This window comes from Micromys minutus (genome assembly GCF_963924665.1).
Source record: "Micromys minutus genome assembly, chromosome: 6".
NCBI lineage: Eukaryota > Metazoa > Chordata > Mammalia > Rodentia > Muridae > Micromys > Micromys minutus.
The window spans coordinates 1,603,827-1,627,457 of record NC_137975.1 but is presented as its reverse complement, the minus strand read 5'-3'; the positions used below and the strand labels follow the sequence as shown (position 1 = coordinate 1,627,457).

General features: G+C 42.4%; 1 pseudogene across 1 annotated transcript; it reads right to left on the bottom strand.

Moving 5' to 3' along the window:
* Positions 1–536: 536 nt before the first annotated feature.
* LOC308421675 (vertnin-like) lies at positions 537–20,698 on the bottom strand (annotated as a pseudogene). Its single transcript has 4 exons — positions 20,626–20,698; positions 20,416–20,501; positions 1,695–2,920; positions 537–1,314 (listed from the first exon to the last, which is right to left on the bottom strand). The product of its transcript is annotated as a vertnin-like (transcript).
* Between the last annotated feature and the right edge of the window lie 2,933 nt (positions 20,699–23,631).

Genomic DNA, 23,631 nt, shown 5'->3' with positions numbered 1-23,631 from the left:
GTTCTTTTTGGGGTCTCCAGTGTCGTCTAGGGGTTTCCCACTGACGGTTTGAGGCAGAAGTCACGAGGGTGCCTCACACTCTGTCCCCATGTTTCTTCGGAGGACATCTTTGAGAAAGAAAGAAACAAAAGGGGGGGCACAACCCTTAAAAAGAAAGGAGAAAGCATTAATATGTATTCGGTCTGACAGGAGATAATGGTCATGGTGTGATGGCTTTTTTTGTGGGCCCAGGAAAAGCTGAAAGAAAGCAGCCACGACACAATAATAGTTTTAACACTGACAACCCAAATGAACAAAAAAAGAAAAACAGAATACCACACCAAGAAAAAAAAATGTATGGACAGCCAACAACCAAAGGGACAGTTGGCCTTTCTGTAGCTTTCATCAGAGCAGGTGGCTGATTTCCATCCCTCCATCAGGAAATTACAGAAGACAGAGAGCAAAGGACATTGTAGTTGAGTCAGGGGGCAACTCAGCTCCCCTTCTTCCGGTGTTCTACCCCCCTCCCTTCACTCATCTACCGGCCTGAGACCTTCTTAGACTGCTGGCTTCCACATGTCGTAGGTGGAGCAGGCAGCGAGAGGGAGGAGAGGAAAGTCTTAGACTGGAGGCGCTTCTGCAGGAACAGCTTGGCTTGGGCCTTGAACCTTGTGGTGGTAAGCATACCCATCACCAGCACCTGCCCATCACTGCCACCTGGTGCCGTCACCATACTCTGGCTTGGCAAGGATCCATTATGGGGTTGGCCCTGGGTCATAGCTGGCTTTTGAATAATCCCATCTCTGGAAGACCCTCTTGGGGCATCTTCTGGGGTGTTTTCTGGAGAAGCAGCCTCTTGCAGTGTTTCCTCTGGAGGAACCACCACTGGCAAGATCCTGCCTTTCAACTGGCTTCTGCCATTCCTCTGGCTTCTGCTTCCTTTGGCTCAAAGAGGGAGCCTGCATCTAGGACTATCCCCGGAAAAGACTTTTCCATTCCCCCAAAGTGGAAGGTAACAGGCTAGGGTGCGGATGGGAATCAACAAAAAGGCAGGTGTCCACTTAGCACCTTCTTGTGGGCAGCCCAGCATGGTTTCTGCCAACGAGATAAGGGCATCCTTGGGGACATGAGCCCCTGGGAAGTAAGAGAAGCTCCACTTACTGCTTTCCTTGTCCTTACCTCTCCCACTTTCCTCTTCAAAGAAGAGATTCAGCAGTTTTAAGAGCTGGGGACAGCTTGAAACTGGAGGTCCTCCTGGGGTCTTTCAGCCTCCAGTTGGAGTAGGTGGACCTCGAGATGCCAGGGAACCTGACTTTGAAGCAGCGACTTGGCACGCTACAGTAAGATCAACAATGTCAACCAACCAGACCCCCAGAGCTCCCAGGGACTAAACCACCAACCAAAGAGCACACATGGAGAGATCCACGGCTCCAACCGCATAGGTAGCAGAGGACGGCATTGTCTGGTATTCAATAGGGGGAGAAGTCTTTGGTCCTGGGAAGGCTCAATTTACCCAGTGTAGGGAAATGCCAGGGTGTTGAGGTGGGAGTGGGTGGGAGGGAGGGAGACCACCCTCATAGAAGCAAGGGGAGGGAGGATAGGAGAGAGAGGAACCAGGAAAGGGGATAACATTTGAAATGTAAATACAAAAAAATATTCAACTAAAAAGAGGAAAAGTTTAAATATGAAAATAAATCATGCCAGTAGTGCTTGACATCACTGTTGTGGGAAACAACTCCTCAGCAGCCTCTTTCCCCGGCAGCCTCTCCTCCTCTGGCACAGCCAGTGCCTCCCTGGATGGAGTGGCTGCGACCAGGACTGAGTTGGCACCAGAGCCCAGTAGTTCACGCTTCCAGGCATAGAAGGTGGAGCGGGAGGTCTCAGGGAATCTGCAGAACTGCTGCAGTGGCGCAAAGCCCCCACGGTGGAGCGGTCCTGTAGGAAGTGCTTGGCAGAGAAGCTGGTGGCTACCTTCTGCCACTGACCTTGGGTCTGCTGCCCTTGGGTCAGCGGTAGAAGGTGCTTTTGGTGATGCTGGTGCGGTTACAGAGGTGGGAGTGGCTGAGGCCATGTTCACGGTTGAGCAGCTCCAGGGTTTTGGCTGGTGGTAGTAGAGGACCCAGGTTTGGAGGAACAGGGTTCAGGCTAGCATTCCTATCAGCCTCCACCTCCTCCAGCCCAACCACAGGGGCAAAATACTGGTGACAGAAGAGGTGGCTAGTGAGTGGCTGACCAGCCCACATCCTGTGGAGTATGGAGGTCACGTGGGCAGAGGGAGAGGCATGATGACATGATTTAAATGGGTTGGATCTTGACATTGCGTATGGCGTAGGTGGTGTAGATATTGCGCTCAAGGATGGAAGCAAGGGCATACAAGTGCCACCCATTGGAGAAGCACGTACAGAAGCATATAGCCTTGACGTCAGCATCAAAGATGGCCTCCAGTGTGGCAAAAGATAGGTTGGTTATCTCAGGGGACTCCCCAGAGGACGAGGAGTAGCGCTCTTTGTGAAGCCTGCAGCATCACCTTGGAGTCGATCATGCCCTGGAGATGGACTGGAGTGCCGGTGCAGCCGCAACTTCACCACAGTACGAGCCCGCAGCTCCAGGCTGAGACTGGTGTGCCCCCACAACAACATGGGGGCTGCTTCATGCAACAGGCTACCCTCATCCTTGCACACCAAAGGTACCATGTTCCAAGGAGCATCCTCTGGGTACCGACTCAAGGTCACAGGGTCCACCTTCTACACATGGGCGTCAGGGCTACCCTTCTAGAAGATGGGGATCGTGAAGGAATATGGGATCGGCGTGGCCTCCAGGGCAGCACTGATGAAACCCTCCAAGCCTCGGACTCTGTTGCTTCCTGCAGATGGGACGGCACCTGCTGCACCAGCTGAGCCCGAGAAGTTATCCTGGGCAGCCTGCCAACTCTTCGGACAGCCTAGCTCCAATCACCAGGGCACCCTGGTTTGGCTGCCCAGGCTGCCTGACTAAGGGACTGCCAGCCATCTTGCTTCCCTCCCCTGTGTCCTCTATATTCATCTTTAAAACATGAGATAACCATGAAATACCACATCACCATGAATTAAAAGGCTATCTACCTGCCCTCAGATTTCATGACTGGAGGCAAGTCTGACTGTAGCTTCTGTACTATTTAAAATTTTAAGATGCAAATGTACTTAAGCTCTGACTCCACCTCATGTATTGTGGTAAGCAATTTATGTACTTCATTTCACTGAGTCTCCAAAATAGTTCCAAAACCCACGAGAGGTATGAGAGATTAGTCTTTATGCATTCTATCCATCGACCGTTTTAGGCATTGAAAGCCTCCTATGTTTCATGGTTAATGTACCTATGGCAGCCTATTAACAGGTAGTTTTTACTTTCTTGCTCCTTTGTGTGTATGTATGGTTGACTATCAATATCAACACTAAAGACTGTATAGTGACTTGACAGAAGACAGAAGCTATGAATTATAAAAGACAGAGTCTCTGATCTGACTCCAGATTAGCACTGTCTAGGATGTTTGCTGTTCATCTGAGTAGCCAGTCTTATTCACACCATTGCTTTGATTTAACATATTGTAAAGTATTCACAATAGAACCAAGTACATAATACATGCTCCTTTACTGATGGCTTTGATTTTAGTAAGCATGAGCTACAAATAGGTAACACACACACACACACACACACACACACACACACACACACACTTTTAGAAAAACATAATGGCCTAGTTTCTTCTCTGCCTTGTTAGCAAATTTCATTGTTTAGAAAACCCACATAAGAGTGTGGGAACTGCATTTAGGAACTTGAGTTGGTCCAACAGTTACAACACTGTATTTAGTGGAAGGACTCCTCAGCAAGAGCGAGGGGAAGAAGGGGTAGAACAGAAATGAATGAATTCTAGAGACGGGCAAAAGGCATCACGGAATGGCTGCTGTGGCTTTGATGGCAAGGGAAGCGAAGGTGACCAGGAAGCCAGTGATAGTGTTCACTGGGCTCAAACCTCTGCAAGGGAGGTTGGGATGTGATGTTTCTGCATACAGCATGTCTGAATATAAACTGTCAAGCAGATGTCCCAAATACAGATGGAAAAGTAGGCTAGGGTTTAAATGAATAATCTACTATTAGATTGAAAAGTAAGTTGCTACAGTTACAAAAGTGATTTACTGTAGACACATTTGGAAACACCATGAAGTTTTCTTATTACTATGGTTTCTAAAATCTAGGTCACAAAACACATCCATTCCCTGTATAATATATAAAGCATGTTAGGTGCAATACATTTATTTTTTGTCATATTTCTTCATATTTTCTGTCCTAACCTGGAGAAAGAGAAAACTAATTCCTTTCCTCCACCTCTAAAAACAAACAAACAAATAAATAAAAATAAATAAATAAAAAAGGACAGAGTATGGGAGTCTGAGAGTCTTTGGAGATCACTTCTCCAAGTGCTTTGCCAGAGTCTGTTTTTATCAGTTCACACAAACTCCTCTTAGCTTGATTGGCAGCTTGGTAATCGTCTTCTAAGAATTAACTGGGAGGCTTTATCTATAAATAGCAATCATTTCAGGCATGAGGGACAAAGGTGCAGTCGCAGGAAGAAGAGATTGCCTTGCCCACCTGTCTTTTTAATCCAAGGTTAGTCCCCGAAATGTCCGAGAAGCTTCACGTTCTTGTCACACTCTTAACATCTTGAAGACAATGATGAAAACAACTTTTCTTAAGGGAATAATGGCATTGTTCTGGGGCTTGGCCTTAGTAATACTATTTTAATGTTTTATTAGGTGACAATTGAGTTATATTTAGTAAAAATCACAGTTGGAATGCAAACTTTCAATTTTGGAAAAATTTGCATTATTTTTCATTTTATAGCTTGAAATTTTCATACACATGTACAATTGTCTCAATCAAATCCACCCCCTCTCTCCCCTCCAATTCCTCTCATTTCCCCACATCACTTTCTCCTCGCTATTTCCTGTATTCCTTTTAAAGCCACCGAGTCTGCTTGCTGCCTATAGTATGTACATAGTTCCATACCCTGGAGAATGAGCATCTTACTAGGGATCACATCCCCGAAGCAAACAGGCGCCGGTCAGTCCCACCTCCAGGCCATCGGTGTCCAACACCTCTTCAGCTAGGGGTGGGACTTCATAAGGCCTGTTCCCATCCAAGCTGGGTATTTGGTTGGCTTGTTCTTATTCAGGTCTTGTGTATATAGTTCGTGTACACAAACAGCTTTGCCATGACTGTTAAGCATCATTTCACTTCAGTGCTCTCTGATTTCTATCTCTTAATGATCTTTCCACTTCTGAGATAATCCTTGATTCTCGCTGAGAGTGTGTGTGAGATCCAGTGATACAGATGAGTCCTGCAACACAGAGAGCTCTTGGTAACTTTATCATTATTTTTTATTTTTACACTCAAGATTTTATTTCCCTCTTGGTCTACCCTCCTACTGTTCCACATCTCACACCTCCTCTCCACCCCACCCACCCCACCAGACCTCTAAACTGGGGTCTCCAGTCTCTTGAGGGTTAGTGCATCTTCTCTGACTAAACCCAGACCTGAGAGTCCTCTGCTGTGTATGTGTTGGGGGCCTCATATCGCCTGGTGTGTGCTGTCTGGATGGTGGTCCAGTGTCTGAGAGATCTCAGGGGTTCAGGTTAATTGAGACTGCTGATACTCTTACAGGGTCGCCTTCCTCCTCAGCTTCTTCTACCTTTTCCCTAATTCAACCACAGGGGTCAGCAGCTTCTGTCCATTGGTTGGGTGCAAATATCTGCATCTGACTCTTTCAACTGCTTGTTGGGTTTTTCAGAGGGCAGCCATGACAGGTCCCTTTTTGTGAGCACTCCATAGCCTCAGTAATGGTGTCAGGCCTTGGGACCTCCCCGTGAGCTGGATCCCACTTTGGGCCTGTTGTTGGACCTGCTTTTTGTCAGGCTCTTCTCCATTTCCATCCCTGTAGGTTTTTTGTTTGTTTGTTTGTTTGTTTTTTCAGACAGAAACAATTATGGGTCAGAGTTTTGACTGTGGGATGGCAACCCCATCCCTCATGGAACGCCCTGTCTTTCTGCTGGAGGTGGGTTCTACAAGTTCCCTCTCCCCTCTGTAGGGCACTAATCTGGGGTTCCTCCTTCAACCCCCATTGAATCCTAAGGGTCTCTCACCTCCCAGGTCTCTGGTGCATTCTCGAGGATCCTCCCAACATCTTATCTCCCAAGGTTGCCTATTTCTACTATTTCTACTCCTTCTACTGGCCCCCAGGGCTTGAGTCCTTTCCCTCCACCCAATACCAGATCATGTTTCTCTCCCCCAGTCCTCTTTCCATCCCCTGCACCTTTTGGTTGCTTTCTTCCAGATCCCAAGTAGGACTGAGACATCCTCCCTTAGGCCTTTCAGCTTGTAGATCTTTTTGAGTTCTGTACCTTGGATATTCTGTACTCTTTTTGTAATATCTACATATTAGTGAGTACATACAGTGCATGTCCTTTGAGGTCTGAGTTACCTCACCCAGGGTGCTATTTTCTAGTTATCTTTCAATACGGCAAACATGCGATTTAAACGTTATTGGCACCTTGGGAGGAAAGGCGGTATAACAGACCACATTGCTAGTGTTGTAGTTGTGGATTGTTTGGTTTTCTTTTTAAAATATTTCATGTAGCCACATGATGAGGCAAAGTTTAACTTCAGTTAAAGTGAGTTCAGAGTTCTGTCCCGTTGAGGGGTTCCTATAGTTCCAGGATTCAGGAAGCCGAGGCAGGAAGCTGGTGAACAAGGTTAGTGCGGGTTCTATAGCAAGATTCATATCATGAAACAAAACCAAAGAAACAAATGGAAGCCGACCTTAGGCTCTCATTATAAGCAGCAAGTATTTTGGCTTTCTTTCCAAAACAACGGTAGTTTGAAGTTCTAGAGTATAAATGTTATGAGATTAGAAACTATGGGGGCGGAAATTGATGAAATGAGAAACCGAGGAGACAATAACATTGTGAGCAGCCAGAACTTGTAAGGGTTGGCTGCTATGCTACCTTGCCTTTGTAAAAGACACTTGAATATTATTTCTTAAAACCATAAGACGCTTGGTGCTTTCTGCACAGTATCCTGTCTTCTGGGTGTGGAGAAAGGTAGGGGCTAAAGAACTCAGTTCAAGCTGTTTCCTGAGCCCTTATGGGAAGGGGTGGCACAGGAGTTGGTTAGTATCTAACCCCATCTTCCCGTGTCTGTTAGGTCTCTTACTAATCCTTACAGTATTTCCTGGTTACACATGTACAAGTTTAAGCAAGAGGCATGTAAAGTGGAATCTCAGAATGTTTGCTTTTATGTTAGGTGATGCAGATGGTACCCTGCTGGTGTTTCCCATCACACTGCAAATAAACATGTGACCTAAAGCACAGAGTGACATATATATATATAGTGTGTGTGTGTGTGTGTGTGTGTGTGTTGTTTTCAATTAAAAATTTGTGATTAAGTAATCAATTTTCCACATTCCTTGAAAACAAATTAGGTAATTCTGACCTTTGGTCTATTTAAACTGATAACGTTTTCTTCTCTTTATTAGGGAATTTTTAGATTTTTGACTTTGGCTGGCAGGACCAATTTTACATTGATTTCTTAAGAGTCTGAGTGTGTACTTGGCTTCTTCTCATTTCCCCTGTTAGCATGTGGTTTCTCTGTCTAGACTGACTTTCCATTTTTCCACCAGGACAGCTGAGATTGACTGGTCTCAAAAGTTCTGTAGCCTTGAGACATTTCCCCGTCTCCCTGGCCAGAAGACGCTACCTGTGGCCAGACTTGTACCCTTCAGGCTGTAGTCACTGCTTTTTGTTGACACTAAGTATTTGTATAAATTAACGTATGCTGAAGAGCTCATTATTTATGGAGTTTTATCTTTCTCTATAATGTTTTTATTTTGATATACCAGAGGCATCATGCTGTAATTATGAAAAAATATATTAATGGCAGGAGTTATAGACTCTTGGCCAAGCCAGTTTGCAAGATAACTTCAAGGCACAAAACAGCCCTTGGATGGCCTCAGATTATACAACTTAGAGATCTACTTTCATCATTCAAGGTGGACTTTTGGTACTGTTTCTATTTTATTTCTTGTCTCTTCCTTACTTCCTCCCTTCTCTTTTCCTTAAAAAATTAATTTTTTTATTTTGTATTTTTGAGACATTTCCCTTGTGTACCCCCTGGATGTTCTGAAATTCCTATATAGACCAGGCTGACCTCATCTTACTCACAGAGATCCACCTGCCTCTGCCTCCTGTGCTGACTGTTACAAGCCTGTGTCATCACATCAAGCTTTGTTTCCATTTTCTAAATCTAAAGTAAAAAAACCAAAACCAAACAAAAAACAAACAAACAACAACAACAACAAAACCCAAACTATCAGGAAGATTTATGGCCAGGAAGGAGTTTAGTGACCTTATTTTCTTTGTAATTACTATAAATCTGTCTTGGCTTTACTGTGAGGCATACTTTATCTAAGCAACAAAGGGTATGTCTACACTTGTGAATATAGAACTATATGTTTACCATCATAAATTCCTTACTCTCAAGACTCCTATTAAGATTATTTAATATTAAAGTGAAATTCTTTAAATATTAGAATTTAATATTTATCTCTGATATTAAAAATTAGCAGGTAGCTATACATCTAACAAAATGGTCTCTAGCTGAGTTTCTAATGTTGTTTCCTTCTGAAACCTCTAGGGATAGGCTTTCATAATCAGCATGACTTTTAGCACTACTGTCTTCCAAATTTCTACCAGTACAGCCCATTAACCTTTACATACAGTATGTAACCACTTTTGTTATTAGTTCAAAGTTTTAAAATCTTTCAGCCTCCTCCAGAAACATAGGCAAGTACTTCACAGTACCCCACTCCTGGTACCAACTTCTGTCTTAGTTACTTTTTTATTGCCGTGTTAATACATATGACTAAAACAACGTAAAGAAAGAAGGTTTATTTGGGATTGTGGTTTCAGGGGATTAAGAGTCCACAATGGCAAATAGTCATGACACCAAACAGCAACATGGTGGCAGGAGCAGCTGAGAGCTCACATCTTGCACCTGAAGGGAGAAGCTGCGCGTGCATGTAACTGGATGGTGATGTGCGTGTGGGAGGACCCTAAGGAGGTTGGGGGCATTGAATGCCCAGAATGTAAAGGCTCATTACACACTTATCAGGGGATTCATCTCATCCGTCACCCCCACTCTCTCTTCCATTGCCTGGGAGAAACCATCCCACCTGTCTGTCTATGTGGCAGGTAATGATTTTCCAAAAAGAAGATGCCAAACAAGACAATGCTCACACCTCTCAAGGACCATCTGTCATTTCCACAAGAGCTACAGCTAGACTCAAGGGTGAACAGACTCATAAGTGAGAGCTAGAACGTGTGGTCCAGAAGAGGTCTAATATACCCACGAACAACTTAATGGGTTTAAAATGTATTCAAGCAGACATCTGGAGAATGTGTAAGCTTGGATTTTAAATACGTGGAACAATGGTGGAAGGAACATAAAATTGAATCAAGCTGAGCTTACTGATATAAGGCCATTTAGCCAATATTCAAGGTTTAATGTTGAAGCTTTCACAGTCAAAAAAAAAAAAAAGTAGGCTAATTAAGTAAATTATGCATCTATATGATCACTTCACTAATTCTCTTCCTTTATAAGATTCTGACTAATACATGTTAGACAGAGATTTTTCTCATGTTATTGAATTATAATCTTTTAATACCCATAAATGTACAGTTTTATAAATACCTGTATTAACTGAATAGTTTCCTATTTGGTATATTTTCTCATGAAATTAAAGACACATGAAAAGATATATTGATATTTGAGAACACAGTGTAATCTCATTTGAAATAATTTATATCTGTGTATTTTTCCCAGTCTTAAAATGAGCTTGAATGTAGTAGGTGAACAGTTCCTCAGCTCCTCAACTGGATTTGGTGCTTTAAGTACTATGCGCTGTTCATGCTGTTCACAGTACCGACCACATGAGGGCAGTATAACCACACAAAGACCTGATGTCTGCCTGGCCCTTAAGTCAAAGAACTGATTGCAAAGGAAATTACACAACGTAGTGTTCATAAATGAAACCCAAATGCAAATATTATAACAAATATGCCTATAAGATATTTTCTAGTGAATAACTTATTGAAAGAGCATGTTATTTTAGATAGGAAAAAGAGTTTCACAATTAGGAATTAGCGGTATAAGGGTGGACAAAATGGCTCAGTGGGGAAAAGGCACTTGCTGTCAACTCATGAGATTTGATCTCAGTCCCTGGACCCCATTTTATAGAAGGAGAGAACTGATTCCCAGAAATTGTCCTCTGATCTTCACCATATACTGGGGTGTGCACATGTGTGCGCACAATGAATAAATAGGCATTTTTAAAATTAGGGGTTAAGAAAAGAACAAGAGTTCAGGTACTAGAGAGGGAATTTCGCTGTTGCTGTTGATGAGTGGGAATTTACACAACTTTTTACCACTAATGTCAGAAGACGTGTATCGGCCCAAGGAGACATTTTGTGCCTGTTACTTAGCATTACTAAGTCTTGCCTGTAACACAGGAGTAAGCATGCTATGCTTTCATAAAGACTAAGTATTAAATCCGATAGTGTAGGTGAATGAGTTTGCCATATCCTTCATATTGATCATGTTTGCATTATATTTATTAAAGGCTGACTCCTTTCCCCCTTTTGTTCATCTTGAGAAGAAAGCTGTGGTAGCCCTGGATGGTCACAAGTTTCCCATGTGGCTGAAGCTGACCTTGGCCATTTGATCTTCCTGTTTCCACCTCCCAAAAGCTTAGAGCCTTCAAATATGGGTGTCGTATCAGAGTTCGACACACAGAATATAATCTGGAAGAGACATTCTGTATTGTAGTTTATTTGATCATAATGATTACAGATATAATAGATTTGAGGGACCCGTTTAAGAGGAGAACACAGCATGAAGATTAGGACCTAGTGGTTTCTACTAGATCTACTCTTTGATTGAATGGTTGCATTCAGACTTTTTGGAAAGAGGGTGATGATTCTGTCTTAGGAACAAATCCGTTTTCTATGAGAACGGCATCTTATTGAGTAAGATCTTGTAAGGTGTTTAAGGTAATGAAGAGATGCAATTCAGACAGAAAACGTCCTCCGTTTGTCCATTCTTTCTGTGTTATTAGTATAGAGCAATGTCTCCAAGAATCTTTTATGATAGACATGAAAGTGATGTGTTTGACCAAGGAAATGGAATTGTGCTGAATTTCCAATCCCTACAGAATGATCACCTAGTGAAACACCCAGGGAACTTAACATGGGGCTCAGGGATAGATTTTTAGTCAGGCAATGGAAATACATAATTACAAAATTACATAATTGGTATAGTAATGTAATAGAACCAAGGAAGAGTGAAAGCCAAGCCAATCCTTCCAACAAGAAAGGATTGGGTGGATATATGTTTTGAATGTGGTCTTCAATGTTGGAAAGGATTTGGAGAGGAACAGGAGGAAGAAAAATCCTAGGTAGGTGTTATCAGCAGGATTACAAAATTCCTGTGTTGAAGTCCTAATTATAGACACAGACATCTGAAAGACCATGTGAAGACAGAGGCATAAGAAAGCATCTGCAGGCCGATGAAGGAGACTGGAAAGCAGCACAGTGGTGCCAACACAGTGGTCTCAGTCTCCGGCCTCCAGTGTCGTGAGAGAATACATTTCTACTGTTTAAACTGTAGTCTTTGTGGTGTTCTGTTCTGACAGTTTATTGGTAGAAGGGGAAGTTTTGAGCAGAATTGTGGTCTAGCAATGCTCACATCCCCAGTAGAGGGCTGGTAAGAGATGGGTCAGCTGTTAAGAGTACTCCTGCTCTTGCAGAGGACCAAATTAGGTTCCCAGCACCTGCACAATAGTGGAAAACTCATAGCCTCTTCTGATGTCCATGAGGAAATGGTGCACATATGTGCATACAGGGAAATACTAATGCAACTCCATAAAACACACAATTCTAAAATGAAACAATGCTTTAAGCAATGGTTTGGTGTTAAAGAATATCTTGGTTTTTCGACAAGCAAGCTTACATGATATTGTTCTGGAAAAGGCTGGACTTAGCCTGGTAGGGTCTAGTCAGAAGTCTGGAGTATAGATGGAACTGCCAATGTTCTTTCTAGAACTGATTTCAGAAGTGCTATGAAGGGTTTTGTCAGACACTGCAAACAAAAGCTGAGTCGAGGCTGTAGCTCGGTTGACAGTGCTGGTTTAGCATGTAAGAGGCCATCTGTTCCGACTTCAGCACCACAAAGACCAGGCGAGAGCGGCACATAATTGTAATCCTAGCACTTAAGAGGTGGAGACAGGAGGATCAGAAGTTCAAAGTCCCAAAGAGGAAAGGGAGAAACAGTTTCTCAGAAAGCTGAGAAACTAAGTTCAGCACATATTTTGATGCTACTGATCAACATTTGGTGCACTGGGTGATTCCTTGTTATGGGAACTGCCCTGGTCATTTGAGACATTTTTCAACATTTCTGAAATGAATCCACCAGATGTCTATAGGAACCCTGTTGTCACCTTAGTTACAACAACCCAAACATCTGTAAATATTACTGTTATTAATGTAAGACACACCAGCAGCCCCTAGTTGCATACCACTGACTTAGCACACCAAGGTTGACATGATACAGTTGGAGAAATTGTCTTTGTTTTCATATCTTCACAAGCAAGTCAAGTCATAGTGTGGCAATCTGGGCATGAAGGAAGTTGCCGAGTTCTTTCAAGGAGATGGCTTGAATCATCATTCTCCAAGTGATGTTGACTAGCCTTGGAGAAATACGCACAGATAATGCTGTGACTACTGTAGGGTAGATATCACAAACCCATACCTGATTTACTGCAGGCTCAGTGGTGACTGTACGATTTTCTGAGATTCCCCAAATTACACAGACACAATAATTTCAGATGAGTCACCAAAATTACAGTTTAGGAAATGTGAAGCATGTTAAAATTCAGTTTAAAGTCAACTCATGTCTTACTTTTCCACCTCAAATACCAAGTGAATTTATTCTTTTTCCACTTGCACTGATGTCTGTAAATTTGCTAGACTTAGTTTTAGTCATTTGCTCAGCTGAACAGCAGGAGGTATGTCTGTCTAGGATCCACTAGGCAGCTCTGAGTAGAAAACAAAAGAAAAAGTACTTACTATTATATGGGACTCAGGGACACGATCTTAATTTCATAAAGAAAACTCTTTATAGCTTAATATCTTTGGGTTATAACATGGACGTAGGAAGAGTTTAGTCATTTTAGTTAGAATAAATCTTGTCCTTACAAATTTACTTGGCAAATATATTTCTCAAGGGTTACTAGGTGATGTGGCAGAAGCTTTACTAATGAGAAGCCACGAGTCAACCAGAGTCCCTAGACTCCACACTACCAGCCAAATAAAGTGAGGATTACACAGAAATGTTTGTGTGCTATTAAACATTACATACACAGAGGAAAGGGGTCCGTCCATTAACTGAAGCCGAGAACAGACAGGGTGAACTCGTGTGTTCCTGTGGACAGTGTGTTTCTCACTGAGCCATCGCCAGCACAGGAGCACACTAGCTAACAGTCTAAGGACTGCACTTAGTCTCAGTTTGCATCTGAGTGTTGGGAAGGCCAGTTTTGAAAAAAAAAATTTCATTTGTATTTACTTTGTAAAGTTGTGTATGTCTGTCCCTTTGTTCTTCAATAATTTTAAAGTTCAGAGCATTCAGCCCCTGTCTCCCCTTCTCTGTACTCCAGATTTATAAGACAGATGAATTTACTTGCTCTGGCCAATGCTAATGCAAAGAACCTGCATTCTAAATTAAAGACCCTTGTTTCACTTCTCTTATTAGACATCCAGTGTCTAATAAGTGCGGTCCACCTGCCTCCATCTTTTTACTTTCTTTTTTTCTCTTTTTTTCTCTTGTATATTCTCTGTATTTACAATTCAGGTATTATCCCCTTTCCACATCCTTCCTCTCCCTCCCATTGCCTCCATGAAGGTGTTCCCTCTCCCAATCACCCTCTCCCACCTCAGCACCTTGGGGTTCCCCTACACTGGGAAAATGAGCCTTCACTGGACCAAAGTCCTCTCTTCTCATTGATGCCAGACAATGCTATCCTCTGCTGCATATGCACCTCGGGCCATGGGTCTCTCCGTGTGAACTCATTGGTTGGTGTTTTAGTCTCTGAGAGCTGTGGTGGGTTTGGTTAGTTGATAATTTTGTTCTTCCCATGGGGTTGCAGACCTTTTCAGCTCCTTCAGTCCTTTCTCTAGCTGCTTCCTTGGGGTCCCTGTGTTCAGTCTGATGGTTAGCTGCAAGCATCCTCCTCTGTATCAGTATGACTCTGGCAGAACCTCTGAAGAGGCATCCATATCAGATTCCTGCCAGTAAGACTACTTGGCCTCTGTCTTTTCACCCAGCATCTCCTTACCGCTTTGCTTTGGTTCTTATGTGACTCTGGCTACCTCTTCTTCTCCGATCTTTACAAGCTACTCTTGATAACAGTGGCCCAGCATTAGAGGGGCTTTGGGGGACATGTCTTTTCTGGTTCCTTCTCCTTGCTCATTTTACCTGCTTCATGTACTTCATGGCTTCAACTACTGCCTCTGTGTTTGTGGCTCTCAAATTCTTCCTCACAATTGTTTCTTGATTTACTTTTCTTTACATTTTAATTTTTTTGCCTGTTTTTTTTGGTGAAAATTTGATTTATTTTGATATTACTTATCTATTAGGCATCTGGAGCGCCTGTAAGTCTGTGTACTTTGCACATTTCTGGTGCCTCTGGAGTCCAGAAGAGGGTGTCAGATCTTCTAGTACTTACAGACAGCAGTGAGCTAACATTTACATGAGGGGAATTCAACCTGGGTCCTGTTGAAGAGCAACTAATGCTAACAGTCAAGCCATCTCTTCAAGACTTTTCTTATTTCTGTTCTTATGTATACCATAGATAACTGGATAATTCTTGGGTATATTCACCACAATTAATAGATGGACATTAAAAACCATTCTTACTTTGTATTCAGATTAGGCTGGGGGCTGGAGAGAAGGCTCAGTAATCAAGAGGGCAGGCTTCTAGAGGTCATGAGTTTAATTCCCAGCAACCCCATTGAGGTTCACAACCATCTATGATGGGACCTGGTGTCCTCTTCAAGTGTACAGAATTACAGGCAGACAGAACACTCACACATACAAAACACATAAACAGATGTCTTTAGAAAGAATAAAATAAGACACATTGATGGAGAGAGAGAGAGAGAGAGAGAGAGAGAGAGAGAGAGAGAGAGAGAGAGGGAGGGAGGGAGGGATGGAGGGAGGGGAGAGAGAGAGACAGAGACAGAGACAGAGAGACAGAGAGATAGAGCACACCGGCCTGAGCGCTCCTGCTTTCTTTGTGCCTCTTCATTACTATAAGCTGTTTATCAGGAGAGCATTTATATTCTGTCTTTTGTTAACATTTTCTGTGTCCTTCACTAGCTTATCTCTTTGTGAACTTAATGGTTAGCACAGAAGAATTGCTCAATAAATCCTCAGGAAATATATGTATCTCCTATGAAGAACCTTCAGATCATAGCACTCAACCATCTTGTTATTTTAAAATGCTTGCACAGTACTCTGTTCATTCAGGATGTCTAAACAAGAGCTCCTTTTCTTTCTTTCTTTCAGCCTTTAAAAAGCAGAGCGCCGTGACGTAGCCCGTGCGTCGTGACGTAGCCTGTACTCAGAACCTCCTGTCTTAGACTCCAAGGTGTTGCGAGGCTGTGCGCATCTTCTGGCTTCTCCACGCTCCTGAAAGGATGTGAGTAGCAGGCGCTTCTCCAAAGAAGACTGAGTATGGCAGTTGAAGTCAGACCATCTGCAAATCTCCGCACAGAAGTATCACTATATACATTGGGAGGGCTTTGTTGCTAGCATTATTTTCTTTATTGCTAGTACATCTTTTCACAGAGTCTATGTTTTAAAAAACAGTTTATGTGGAGATGTATACATCAGCTTGTCTGGATGCGGAACTACATGTGTTCAAGTACCCACACAGTACAGAAGAGGATATTGGAACTCCTGGAACTAGAGTTCCGTGTGGTTGTGGGCCATTTGGTTGTGAGTCCCCCAATGTGGGTCCTGGGAAACCAATCTGGGGCCTCTGCTAAAACAGTAAATGCTCTTAACAGCTGAGCCATCTCTTTTGCTGAGGATTTCTGCTTTTATGTCCTCCTTTGACTCAGCGTTATTATTTCTACCTCACGATTTTCTAATGATTCCTGGCAGCTACTTGACATTCTGTGACACAGTTTAGAAGCCCTTCCTAAGCAAGCTTTTCAAATGATTACTAAGCTATCAAGTATACTTTTATATTGTATAGATGGCTTTTTTCCCCTGAAGTTTTCATGCTTAGTAAGAGATATGCTGCATTTATATGTTGTCTTAGTTCCTTTTCTATTGCTATGATAAAACACCATGTCCAAGAGCAAATTGAGGGAGATAGGTTTATTTTACCCTATAGCCAATAGTCCTTTATGGGGAAAAGTCAGGGTGGAAACTCAAGGGGAGAGCTCTGCAGAGGCTGTAGAGGGGTGCTGCTTACTGGCTTGTTCTTCATGGCTTGCTCAGCCCGTTTTCTAATAGCACCCAGGGATCACCAGCCTAGAGGTGGCATCTCTCATCTGGAGCTGAGCCCTCTGACATCAATCAACAATCAAAAATTATGTTGCTTATTGAATTTTTCATCATGATTGGGGCATTTCTCAACCAAGGTTTTCTTCTAAAAATGACTCCAGCCTGTGTCAAGCTGACATCAAACTAGTTAGCACATATGTTAAAGAATAAGACATATGGAAAGCTACAGGTCTTTATATACAGAGTTATATTGCTAAATGCACTGCAGCTCTTATTTTATTAAGTCCCTAAAATAAATCTAAAAAAAAGATATTTATTTTCACTTACAAAGTAGAACTTGCAGCTCTAATAGGTTATGCAACTTGTTCAAAGAGATACAGTTGTCAGAGTAACATTACAAACAAGAACTATTGCCTCGGGTTATAATCTTGTCCTCATGACTGGCTCTACCACCTCCTTAGCCCATCACTCTACCAGTGCCGTGTTATCACGGCCATGGAGTCATTTTCTCTCTCTCTCTTGTTTCTGTTGCTGGTGCTCAGGATCCAGACTAGGGATGTGCATACGTTAAGCAAGCATTCCACTCACAACCCTGGCTGGATCAAGTTTTATAACTAGAGAAACACTAGCTGTTTACTTAGGGGAAGTCCTAACACCACCCACAGAACACACACTTTCAGAATGTTCTTTTTCTGTGCCTTCTTTAGAAGGGGATTTGTTATAATTTTTTTAAGGTGGTGCCTTATGTTACCCAGACTCCTTTCAAACTGTGAACCCAAGCAGTTCTCCTGCCTTAGCCTCTTTTGTAAGTGGAGCTATGAAGAGACGTGCTCCACTATACCCCAAGCCTGGTTAAAAGGGACTCTCCTTGGATATTTTCTACAAATGAATATTTTCTGTTCAAATTTTACTTGGTCTCACAAACTCAAACTTTCCTTTAAGATGTACTGAAACACGCAAAACTGATTAAAATTCAGAATTGTATAAACTGTAATGGGTGCAAATGTAACATTTTGGCCACATGTACGTTTATAAGTAGAAGTGATCCTTTCAAGTATAGCTCATGAAAGATTTTCTGCTCTTCTAAGATTAACTGAAATTGTTTGTCATTGTTGTTTTAAGACACGGTCTTGCAATGTGGCCGAGGATGGCTTTAAACTCATTCTGTATCCCATGTTTGTCTTGAACTTATGGTCCTCCTGCTTCGACTTCCGAATCCCGGGATTACAATGAGAAGGCCATCACATTGGGCTTAAATTTACCATTTTACTTACGTTTAGTTGAAATCTTATGAAAATTAAGAATGAAAGTATTGTGTGTGTGCATGCACATGTATGTGATTTTGGATACACACGTTTATTTATGTGCACATGTGTGCTTAGGTGTGTGTGCACTTGTTTATGGAGGTCAGAGGTCAATGTTGGCTGTCTTCTCAAATTTCTTTTATATTTTGAGACAGTGTGTTTTACTAAACCTGGAGCTCATACGTTCTGCTATACTGGATAACCAATCCACCTGTCTCTGCGCTGAGGGCTATAAATTCCCACCAAAGCACCTGGCCTTCCTGAGGATTCTGGGGATTCTGGGGATTAAAATTCAGACCCTCCTGTGTGTGCACCAGGAACTTTACAGACTGAACCATCTTCCAACCCTGTGAAGGCGAAGGTGTCTTTTCTTTTTTTCTTCTTCTTTTTTTTGCATAGAGAGTATTTTTGCTTTTAATCTAAATAAAATTGTTTTTAGAAGATAAAATAAATTAATAAATACGAGGAAGACACGAGACATCTGTTTTTATGTGGTTTGCTGTGGAGGTCAGAAGAGGCTGTTAGATCCTTTGGAGCTGGAGTTACAGGCAGTTGTGAGCTCCCTGGTATGGGCACATGGTGGGTGGGGGTGGAACGCTGGTTTTCTGCAAGAACGTCAAGCACCCTTAAACAACGAGCAGTCCCTCCAGCACCCAAAATAACTTAACTGATCAATCTTTTCAGTTTTCTTTCCCCAATAGTGTAACTTGACCTTCATTTTTCTATGCAATTGTTAAATGTGCTCTGACTCCACCCTTTCTGGCACTTTTAAAGAAAATTGTAATGGACAAAAATGGGAGCTGAAATGTTCGTATCTTCCTTTCATTTGTGTCAGTGGGGACCTTAGGACAATGGCAGTTATGGTTTGGTAATGCTACCAGATGGTTAGAAGCACAGTGGGAAGAGCTCAATGGTGCTCTTGGATTTCCTAATCCATGCCTTGTGGTTTTGTTACAAATATGATCTGAATACAATGTTCTCTTCGAACATCAGATAGGGATGAAAGCAACTAAGATACTTGGGGACTTGCATCTCGACCACACACTGCTGATAACTGAGGCTTTGCTTCCTTGATGTTCCCTGAGATTCGGAAGTCTCTGATGAAAGATGACTGCTAGTCACTGCAATGCTTGTGAACACAGAAAATCATCTCTTGTAAGGAAAAGATCAAGGAGAGTTTTTACAGGCCAGAATGTTTGCTCTTCAAAGGTGGAGAGAGGATGGCTTAAGAGTGTTTGAGATGCCTGTGAGCTGAATCCACTCCTCAAGGAACAGACGATTGTGTGACGGCAGTCAGAACCCCACAGTGCTTCTGGGCTGCCTTTTAGCAGGCATGCCTTCAAGAATCAGAGCAGTGAAAAAGGCCAAAAAAAAAAAAAAAAAAAAAAAAAAAAAACCTCAGTCCTTCTTAGGAAAAATTTAAATGTATAGCACCTTCTCAGAGTGTAACACACCTGGACTTCCAGATAGCCTTGTGGCAATTTTTGGTATTCACACATCATTATGCTTGATCTATACCCAACAAGAAATCCGTTTCCATGTTACTTTCTTTTCTACATGTACATCATGCTTATGGTAACTAGTGGGATTTCTATGCATGCTATCAAACCTCTAAAAGAATTAAGTACTGACAAAAATATTCATATAGTGTTATGCCAAAATGCTTTTAAAATCTGTATATGTATCCCTCTTTTTTAAAAAAAGAGTGGTAAGTAAAAAAAAGAATTTTTGAAAGGAATTGATTGTCCATGTGCATAGAATGAAGTCACCACATTAGAATTATACTAGCTATATTATTAAATATATAGGGTTTTACAGGATAAACCCACAGAATTCCAAAAGTTAATTAATCTTTATTTTCAAAGTGTATGTGAAATCAATATAACATCACTAAAGGGTGAAGTATATTGATAGAAGTCACCATGTTACAACACGGTTTTTGCTGCTTTTTTTCTTTCTTGGTTGCTTGTTTTTGTTTTTTTTGGTGTTGTTGTCTTATTCACTGTTCTAGTGCTGTGAGGAGGCACCATGACTCAGGGGATTATTTAAAAGAAGTTGGAAGCTTGCTCTCACTTTCAGAGGGTCAGTCTGTTACCATCATGGTGGGGACCATGGCCGCACCTCAGACAGGTATAGTTTTGGAGAAGTTGCCGAGAGCTTTGCATCCTGGTCCATGGAGAGGGACTGGGACTAGTGTGGTGTTTGGAGATCAAGTTTCAGTCTCAGAGGATACCTCTTCCAAGACCTTAAAGACCACATCCTAATCCTACTATACAGCTATCAGCTAGAAGCCAAGCATGCGGATATGTGAGCCTGTGGGGAACATTGTCATTCAAACCCCCACAACAGTCTTCCCGTGAACATAGTTTAATAGAAGACAGTAAACTATGTTGGGAATTAAAAAAAAAAAAAGAATCGGAGCAGTGGTCCAAGAATTGTGTGTGTTTTGGTCCCTTGCAGAGTGTGTTAGGTATACAGTTTCCCGTAAGTGTTCTTCTTCAGCAGGTCTGAGGTGGACCCCAGGAATCTGTTCAGCATTTTCCAGACACAGTGGTATGAATTCTACAAAAGCCACATTTTGGGAAAGTTCGTGCAAGTGGCCAAGGACTCATGGAGATCTGAGGAAAGTCACAGTGATATCCCTCTGTTGGGAGAAAGTGACATTTTCTGACGGTGTCTAAGGTACCTTGCTCATAGGTCACTTTTGAAGACGTCATGAATGAAGGGAGCTTCTTGTACAGGAAAGGCATAGCTGGCATTGTGGCATCATGAGATCAAAGTCAGAAGAGACCTTAGAAAGCAAACACACTTTTCTGAATTATTGAGCTGATCATTTGTCAATATTTCCATAATGGGGAGTCACTGAGGCCTATGGTTATCTAGTTTGGTATGATTTTTGACCTAGTCATTACGGAGCTCACCCATATACTAAGCAGAAATTTGTGTATCACATCATCTAGTTCTTACTACAGTATATACATGCTTTTTAGATTCTCATACTTAATCTTAGCTAAAAGACCAGAGGTGGTGTGTCACAGATATTTTTTATTAATCGTTTTATTCATTTACATTTCAAATGATATCACCCTTCCCCTTTCTGATTTCCCCTCCACAAACTCCCTATCCCATTCTCCCTCTCCCCACTCCTGCTGCAGTAAATATTAAAAGGTGGAGACCTTTTATCCCCTGCTAGTGCTGGTACCCTGGCTCTTTCTCTACTTAGTGGTACCCACGGGTTACCAGTTTCTGTGTGGGGCTGTCTGGCACTGCAGCAATCTCTAACTTGGCGCTCCATGTCCACACTGCCTCTAGGAACTCAGCCTTGGCCTGTTGTTTTCACTCACTTTCCCTGGGCGTGTTGTTTCAAGCCTTAGACACACACATCCCAACTCTGGCGGGCTTTATGCGTTCCACCACTACACCCTTTGAACTCAGTTAAGTAGTCACATCAAGGAACACACCAAACTACTCTGATCCAATAGGTAGGATATAATTTGCCAACCTAGATAAGTCAACTGATCTTGTACAATCCCATCCCTTATAAAACATTCATAACAACCTTAGTTATGAAGAGATGTGCTGAGAGAAACATAAACGTCTGCCTCCATCTTTATTCCTCCCAAAATCTCTCTCCCTCAATCTTCACCTCCTGCCTCCTCTTCTGCTTATAAACCTTTCTCAGCCTATTTCTCTCATATTCAATCATATATCATGTATCACCATAACATAAGCTTACACCCTCCCCCTTGCCTCTATGAGGTTACTTCTCCACCCACTCCCACCTCACCACTGTAGCATTCCTCAACTCTGGGACCTCGAGCCTCCACAGGACTAAGGGCCTCCCTCCCACTGATAAGACCACCGTCTGCTACATATGTATCTGGAGCCATGGATCCCTTCATGTATATTTTTTGGTTGGTGGTTTAATCCCTGGAATTTCTGGATGGTCTGGTTAGTTGATATTTTCCTTCCTGTGGGGTTGTCATTTCCTTCAGATCCCTCAGTTTTTCCCCTAGCTCTTCCACTGGGGTCCTCGGGCTCAGTCTGATGCGTGGCTGTGAGTGTCTGCATCTCTGTTAGTCAGGTGCTGGCAGAGCCTCTCAGGAAACAGCTATACCAGGCTCCTGTCAGCAAGCACTTCTTGGCATCAGCACTAGTGTCTGCATTTGGTGTCTGTATATAGGATGGATCCCTAGGTAGGGCAGTCAGTGGATGACCTGACTTTCAGTTTCTGTTCCAATTTTTGTCCCTGCTTTACCTTTGGACATGAACAATTCTGGGTTAAAATTTTGGAGATTGATGGGTGACCCCATTTCTCCACTGGGGACCATACCTATCTACTGGAGGTGGTCTCTTCAGGCTCTAACCCCCCTTTCAGCTAAAGTCATCCTTGTTGGGTCCTGGGATCCTCTAGCTTCCTTCTTGTCTTGGACTTTCTAGACTCCAGAGAACCAAGTAACCCAGTTAAAATGGAGTACAGAGTTAAACAAAGAATTCTCAACTGAGAAGCACCTAAAGAAATGTTCAATACTCCCAGTCATCAGGAAAATAAAAATCAAAATGACCGTGAGATTTCATCTCACACCAATCAGAATGGCCAAGATAAAAAAATCATGCAACAGCAGATGCTGGTGAGGATATGGAAAAAGAGGAACACTCCTCCATTGTTGATGGGATTGTGAACTGGTAGAACCACTCTAGAAATCAGTTTGGAGGTTCCTCAGGAAACTGGACATAGTACTATCTGAAAACCCAGGCCACTCCTGGGCATATACCCAAAAGACACTCCAACATATAACAAGCATACATGTTCCACTATGTTTCTGGCAGCCTTATTTATAATAGCCAGAAGCTGTAAAGAACCCAGATGTCCTTCAACAGAGGAATGGATACAGAAAAACACGATACATTTACACAACAGAGCTCTAATTAGCTTTTGAAAGCAATGACTTCATGAAATTTTCAGTCAAATGGATGGAACCAGAAAATAGCATCCTGAGTAAGGTAACCCAGACACAAAAGAGATGCACTCACTGATAAATGGATATTAAGCAAAGGGCTTGGAATACCCATGATACAACCCACAGACCATATGGAACTTAAGAAGGAAGACCAACGTGTGGATGCTTCAATCCTACACAGAAGGGGGAACAGAATCATCACAGGAATGAGAGGGAGGGAAGGACCTAGGAGGGGTCTAGGAGGGAAGCCAGGAATAGGATCTGGTATTTGAAGGGACAGGACAGAAGTACAGAGGGTCAGGAAATTGTATAGTGTCACAGATTTTTTTTAAGGTAACAATTAAACTGGAAAAGAATAAATGAAATACCACCAGACAGTCAAAGAGAAGATTCCAAGTATTCTTCCAAAATGAACATTGTCTTGACGCTGTGTTTTTAAGTGGCATTCATGTGGGCTCTGAACTACACATTACAAATATGTCTCATTCACAATCTAGACTTCACAGCCACAGTTACCATGAAAGTCCTAGTCTGTATGAGCGTCCTTCCAATCTTTCTTCATCAAATTAAAATGAATATAAATAAATGTCCTTTAACAAGATTGGCTCTGTCCTAAAACATCTAGACACTTGAAAATGTGGAAACTAACATTGGCCAAAATGTCTTCTTGTGCATCTGAAATACTTCCCTTCCTGGAAGCCTCTCATGCGCACAGCATTTGACCAGTCTTC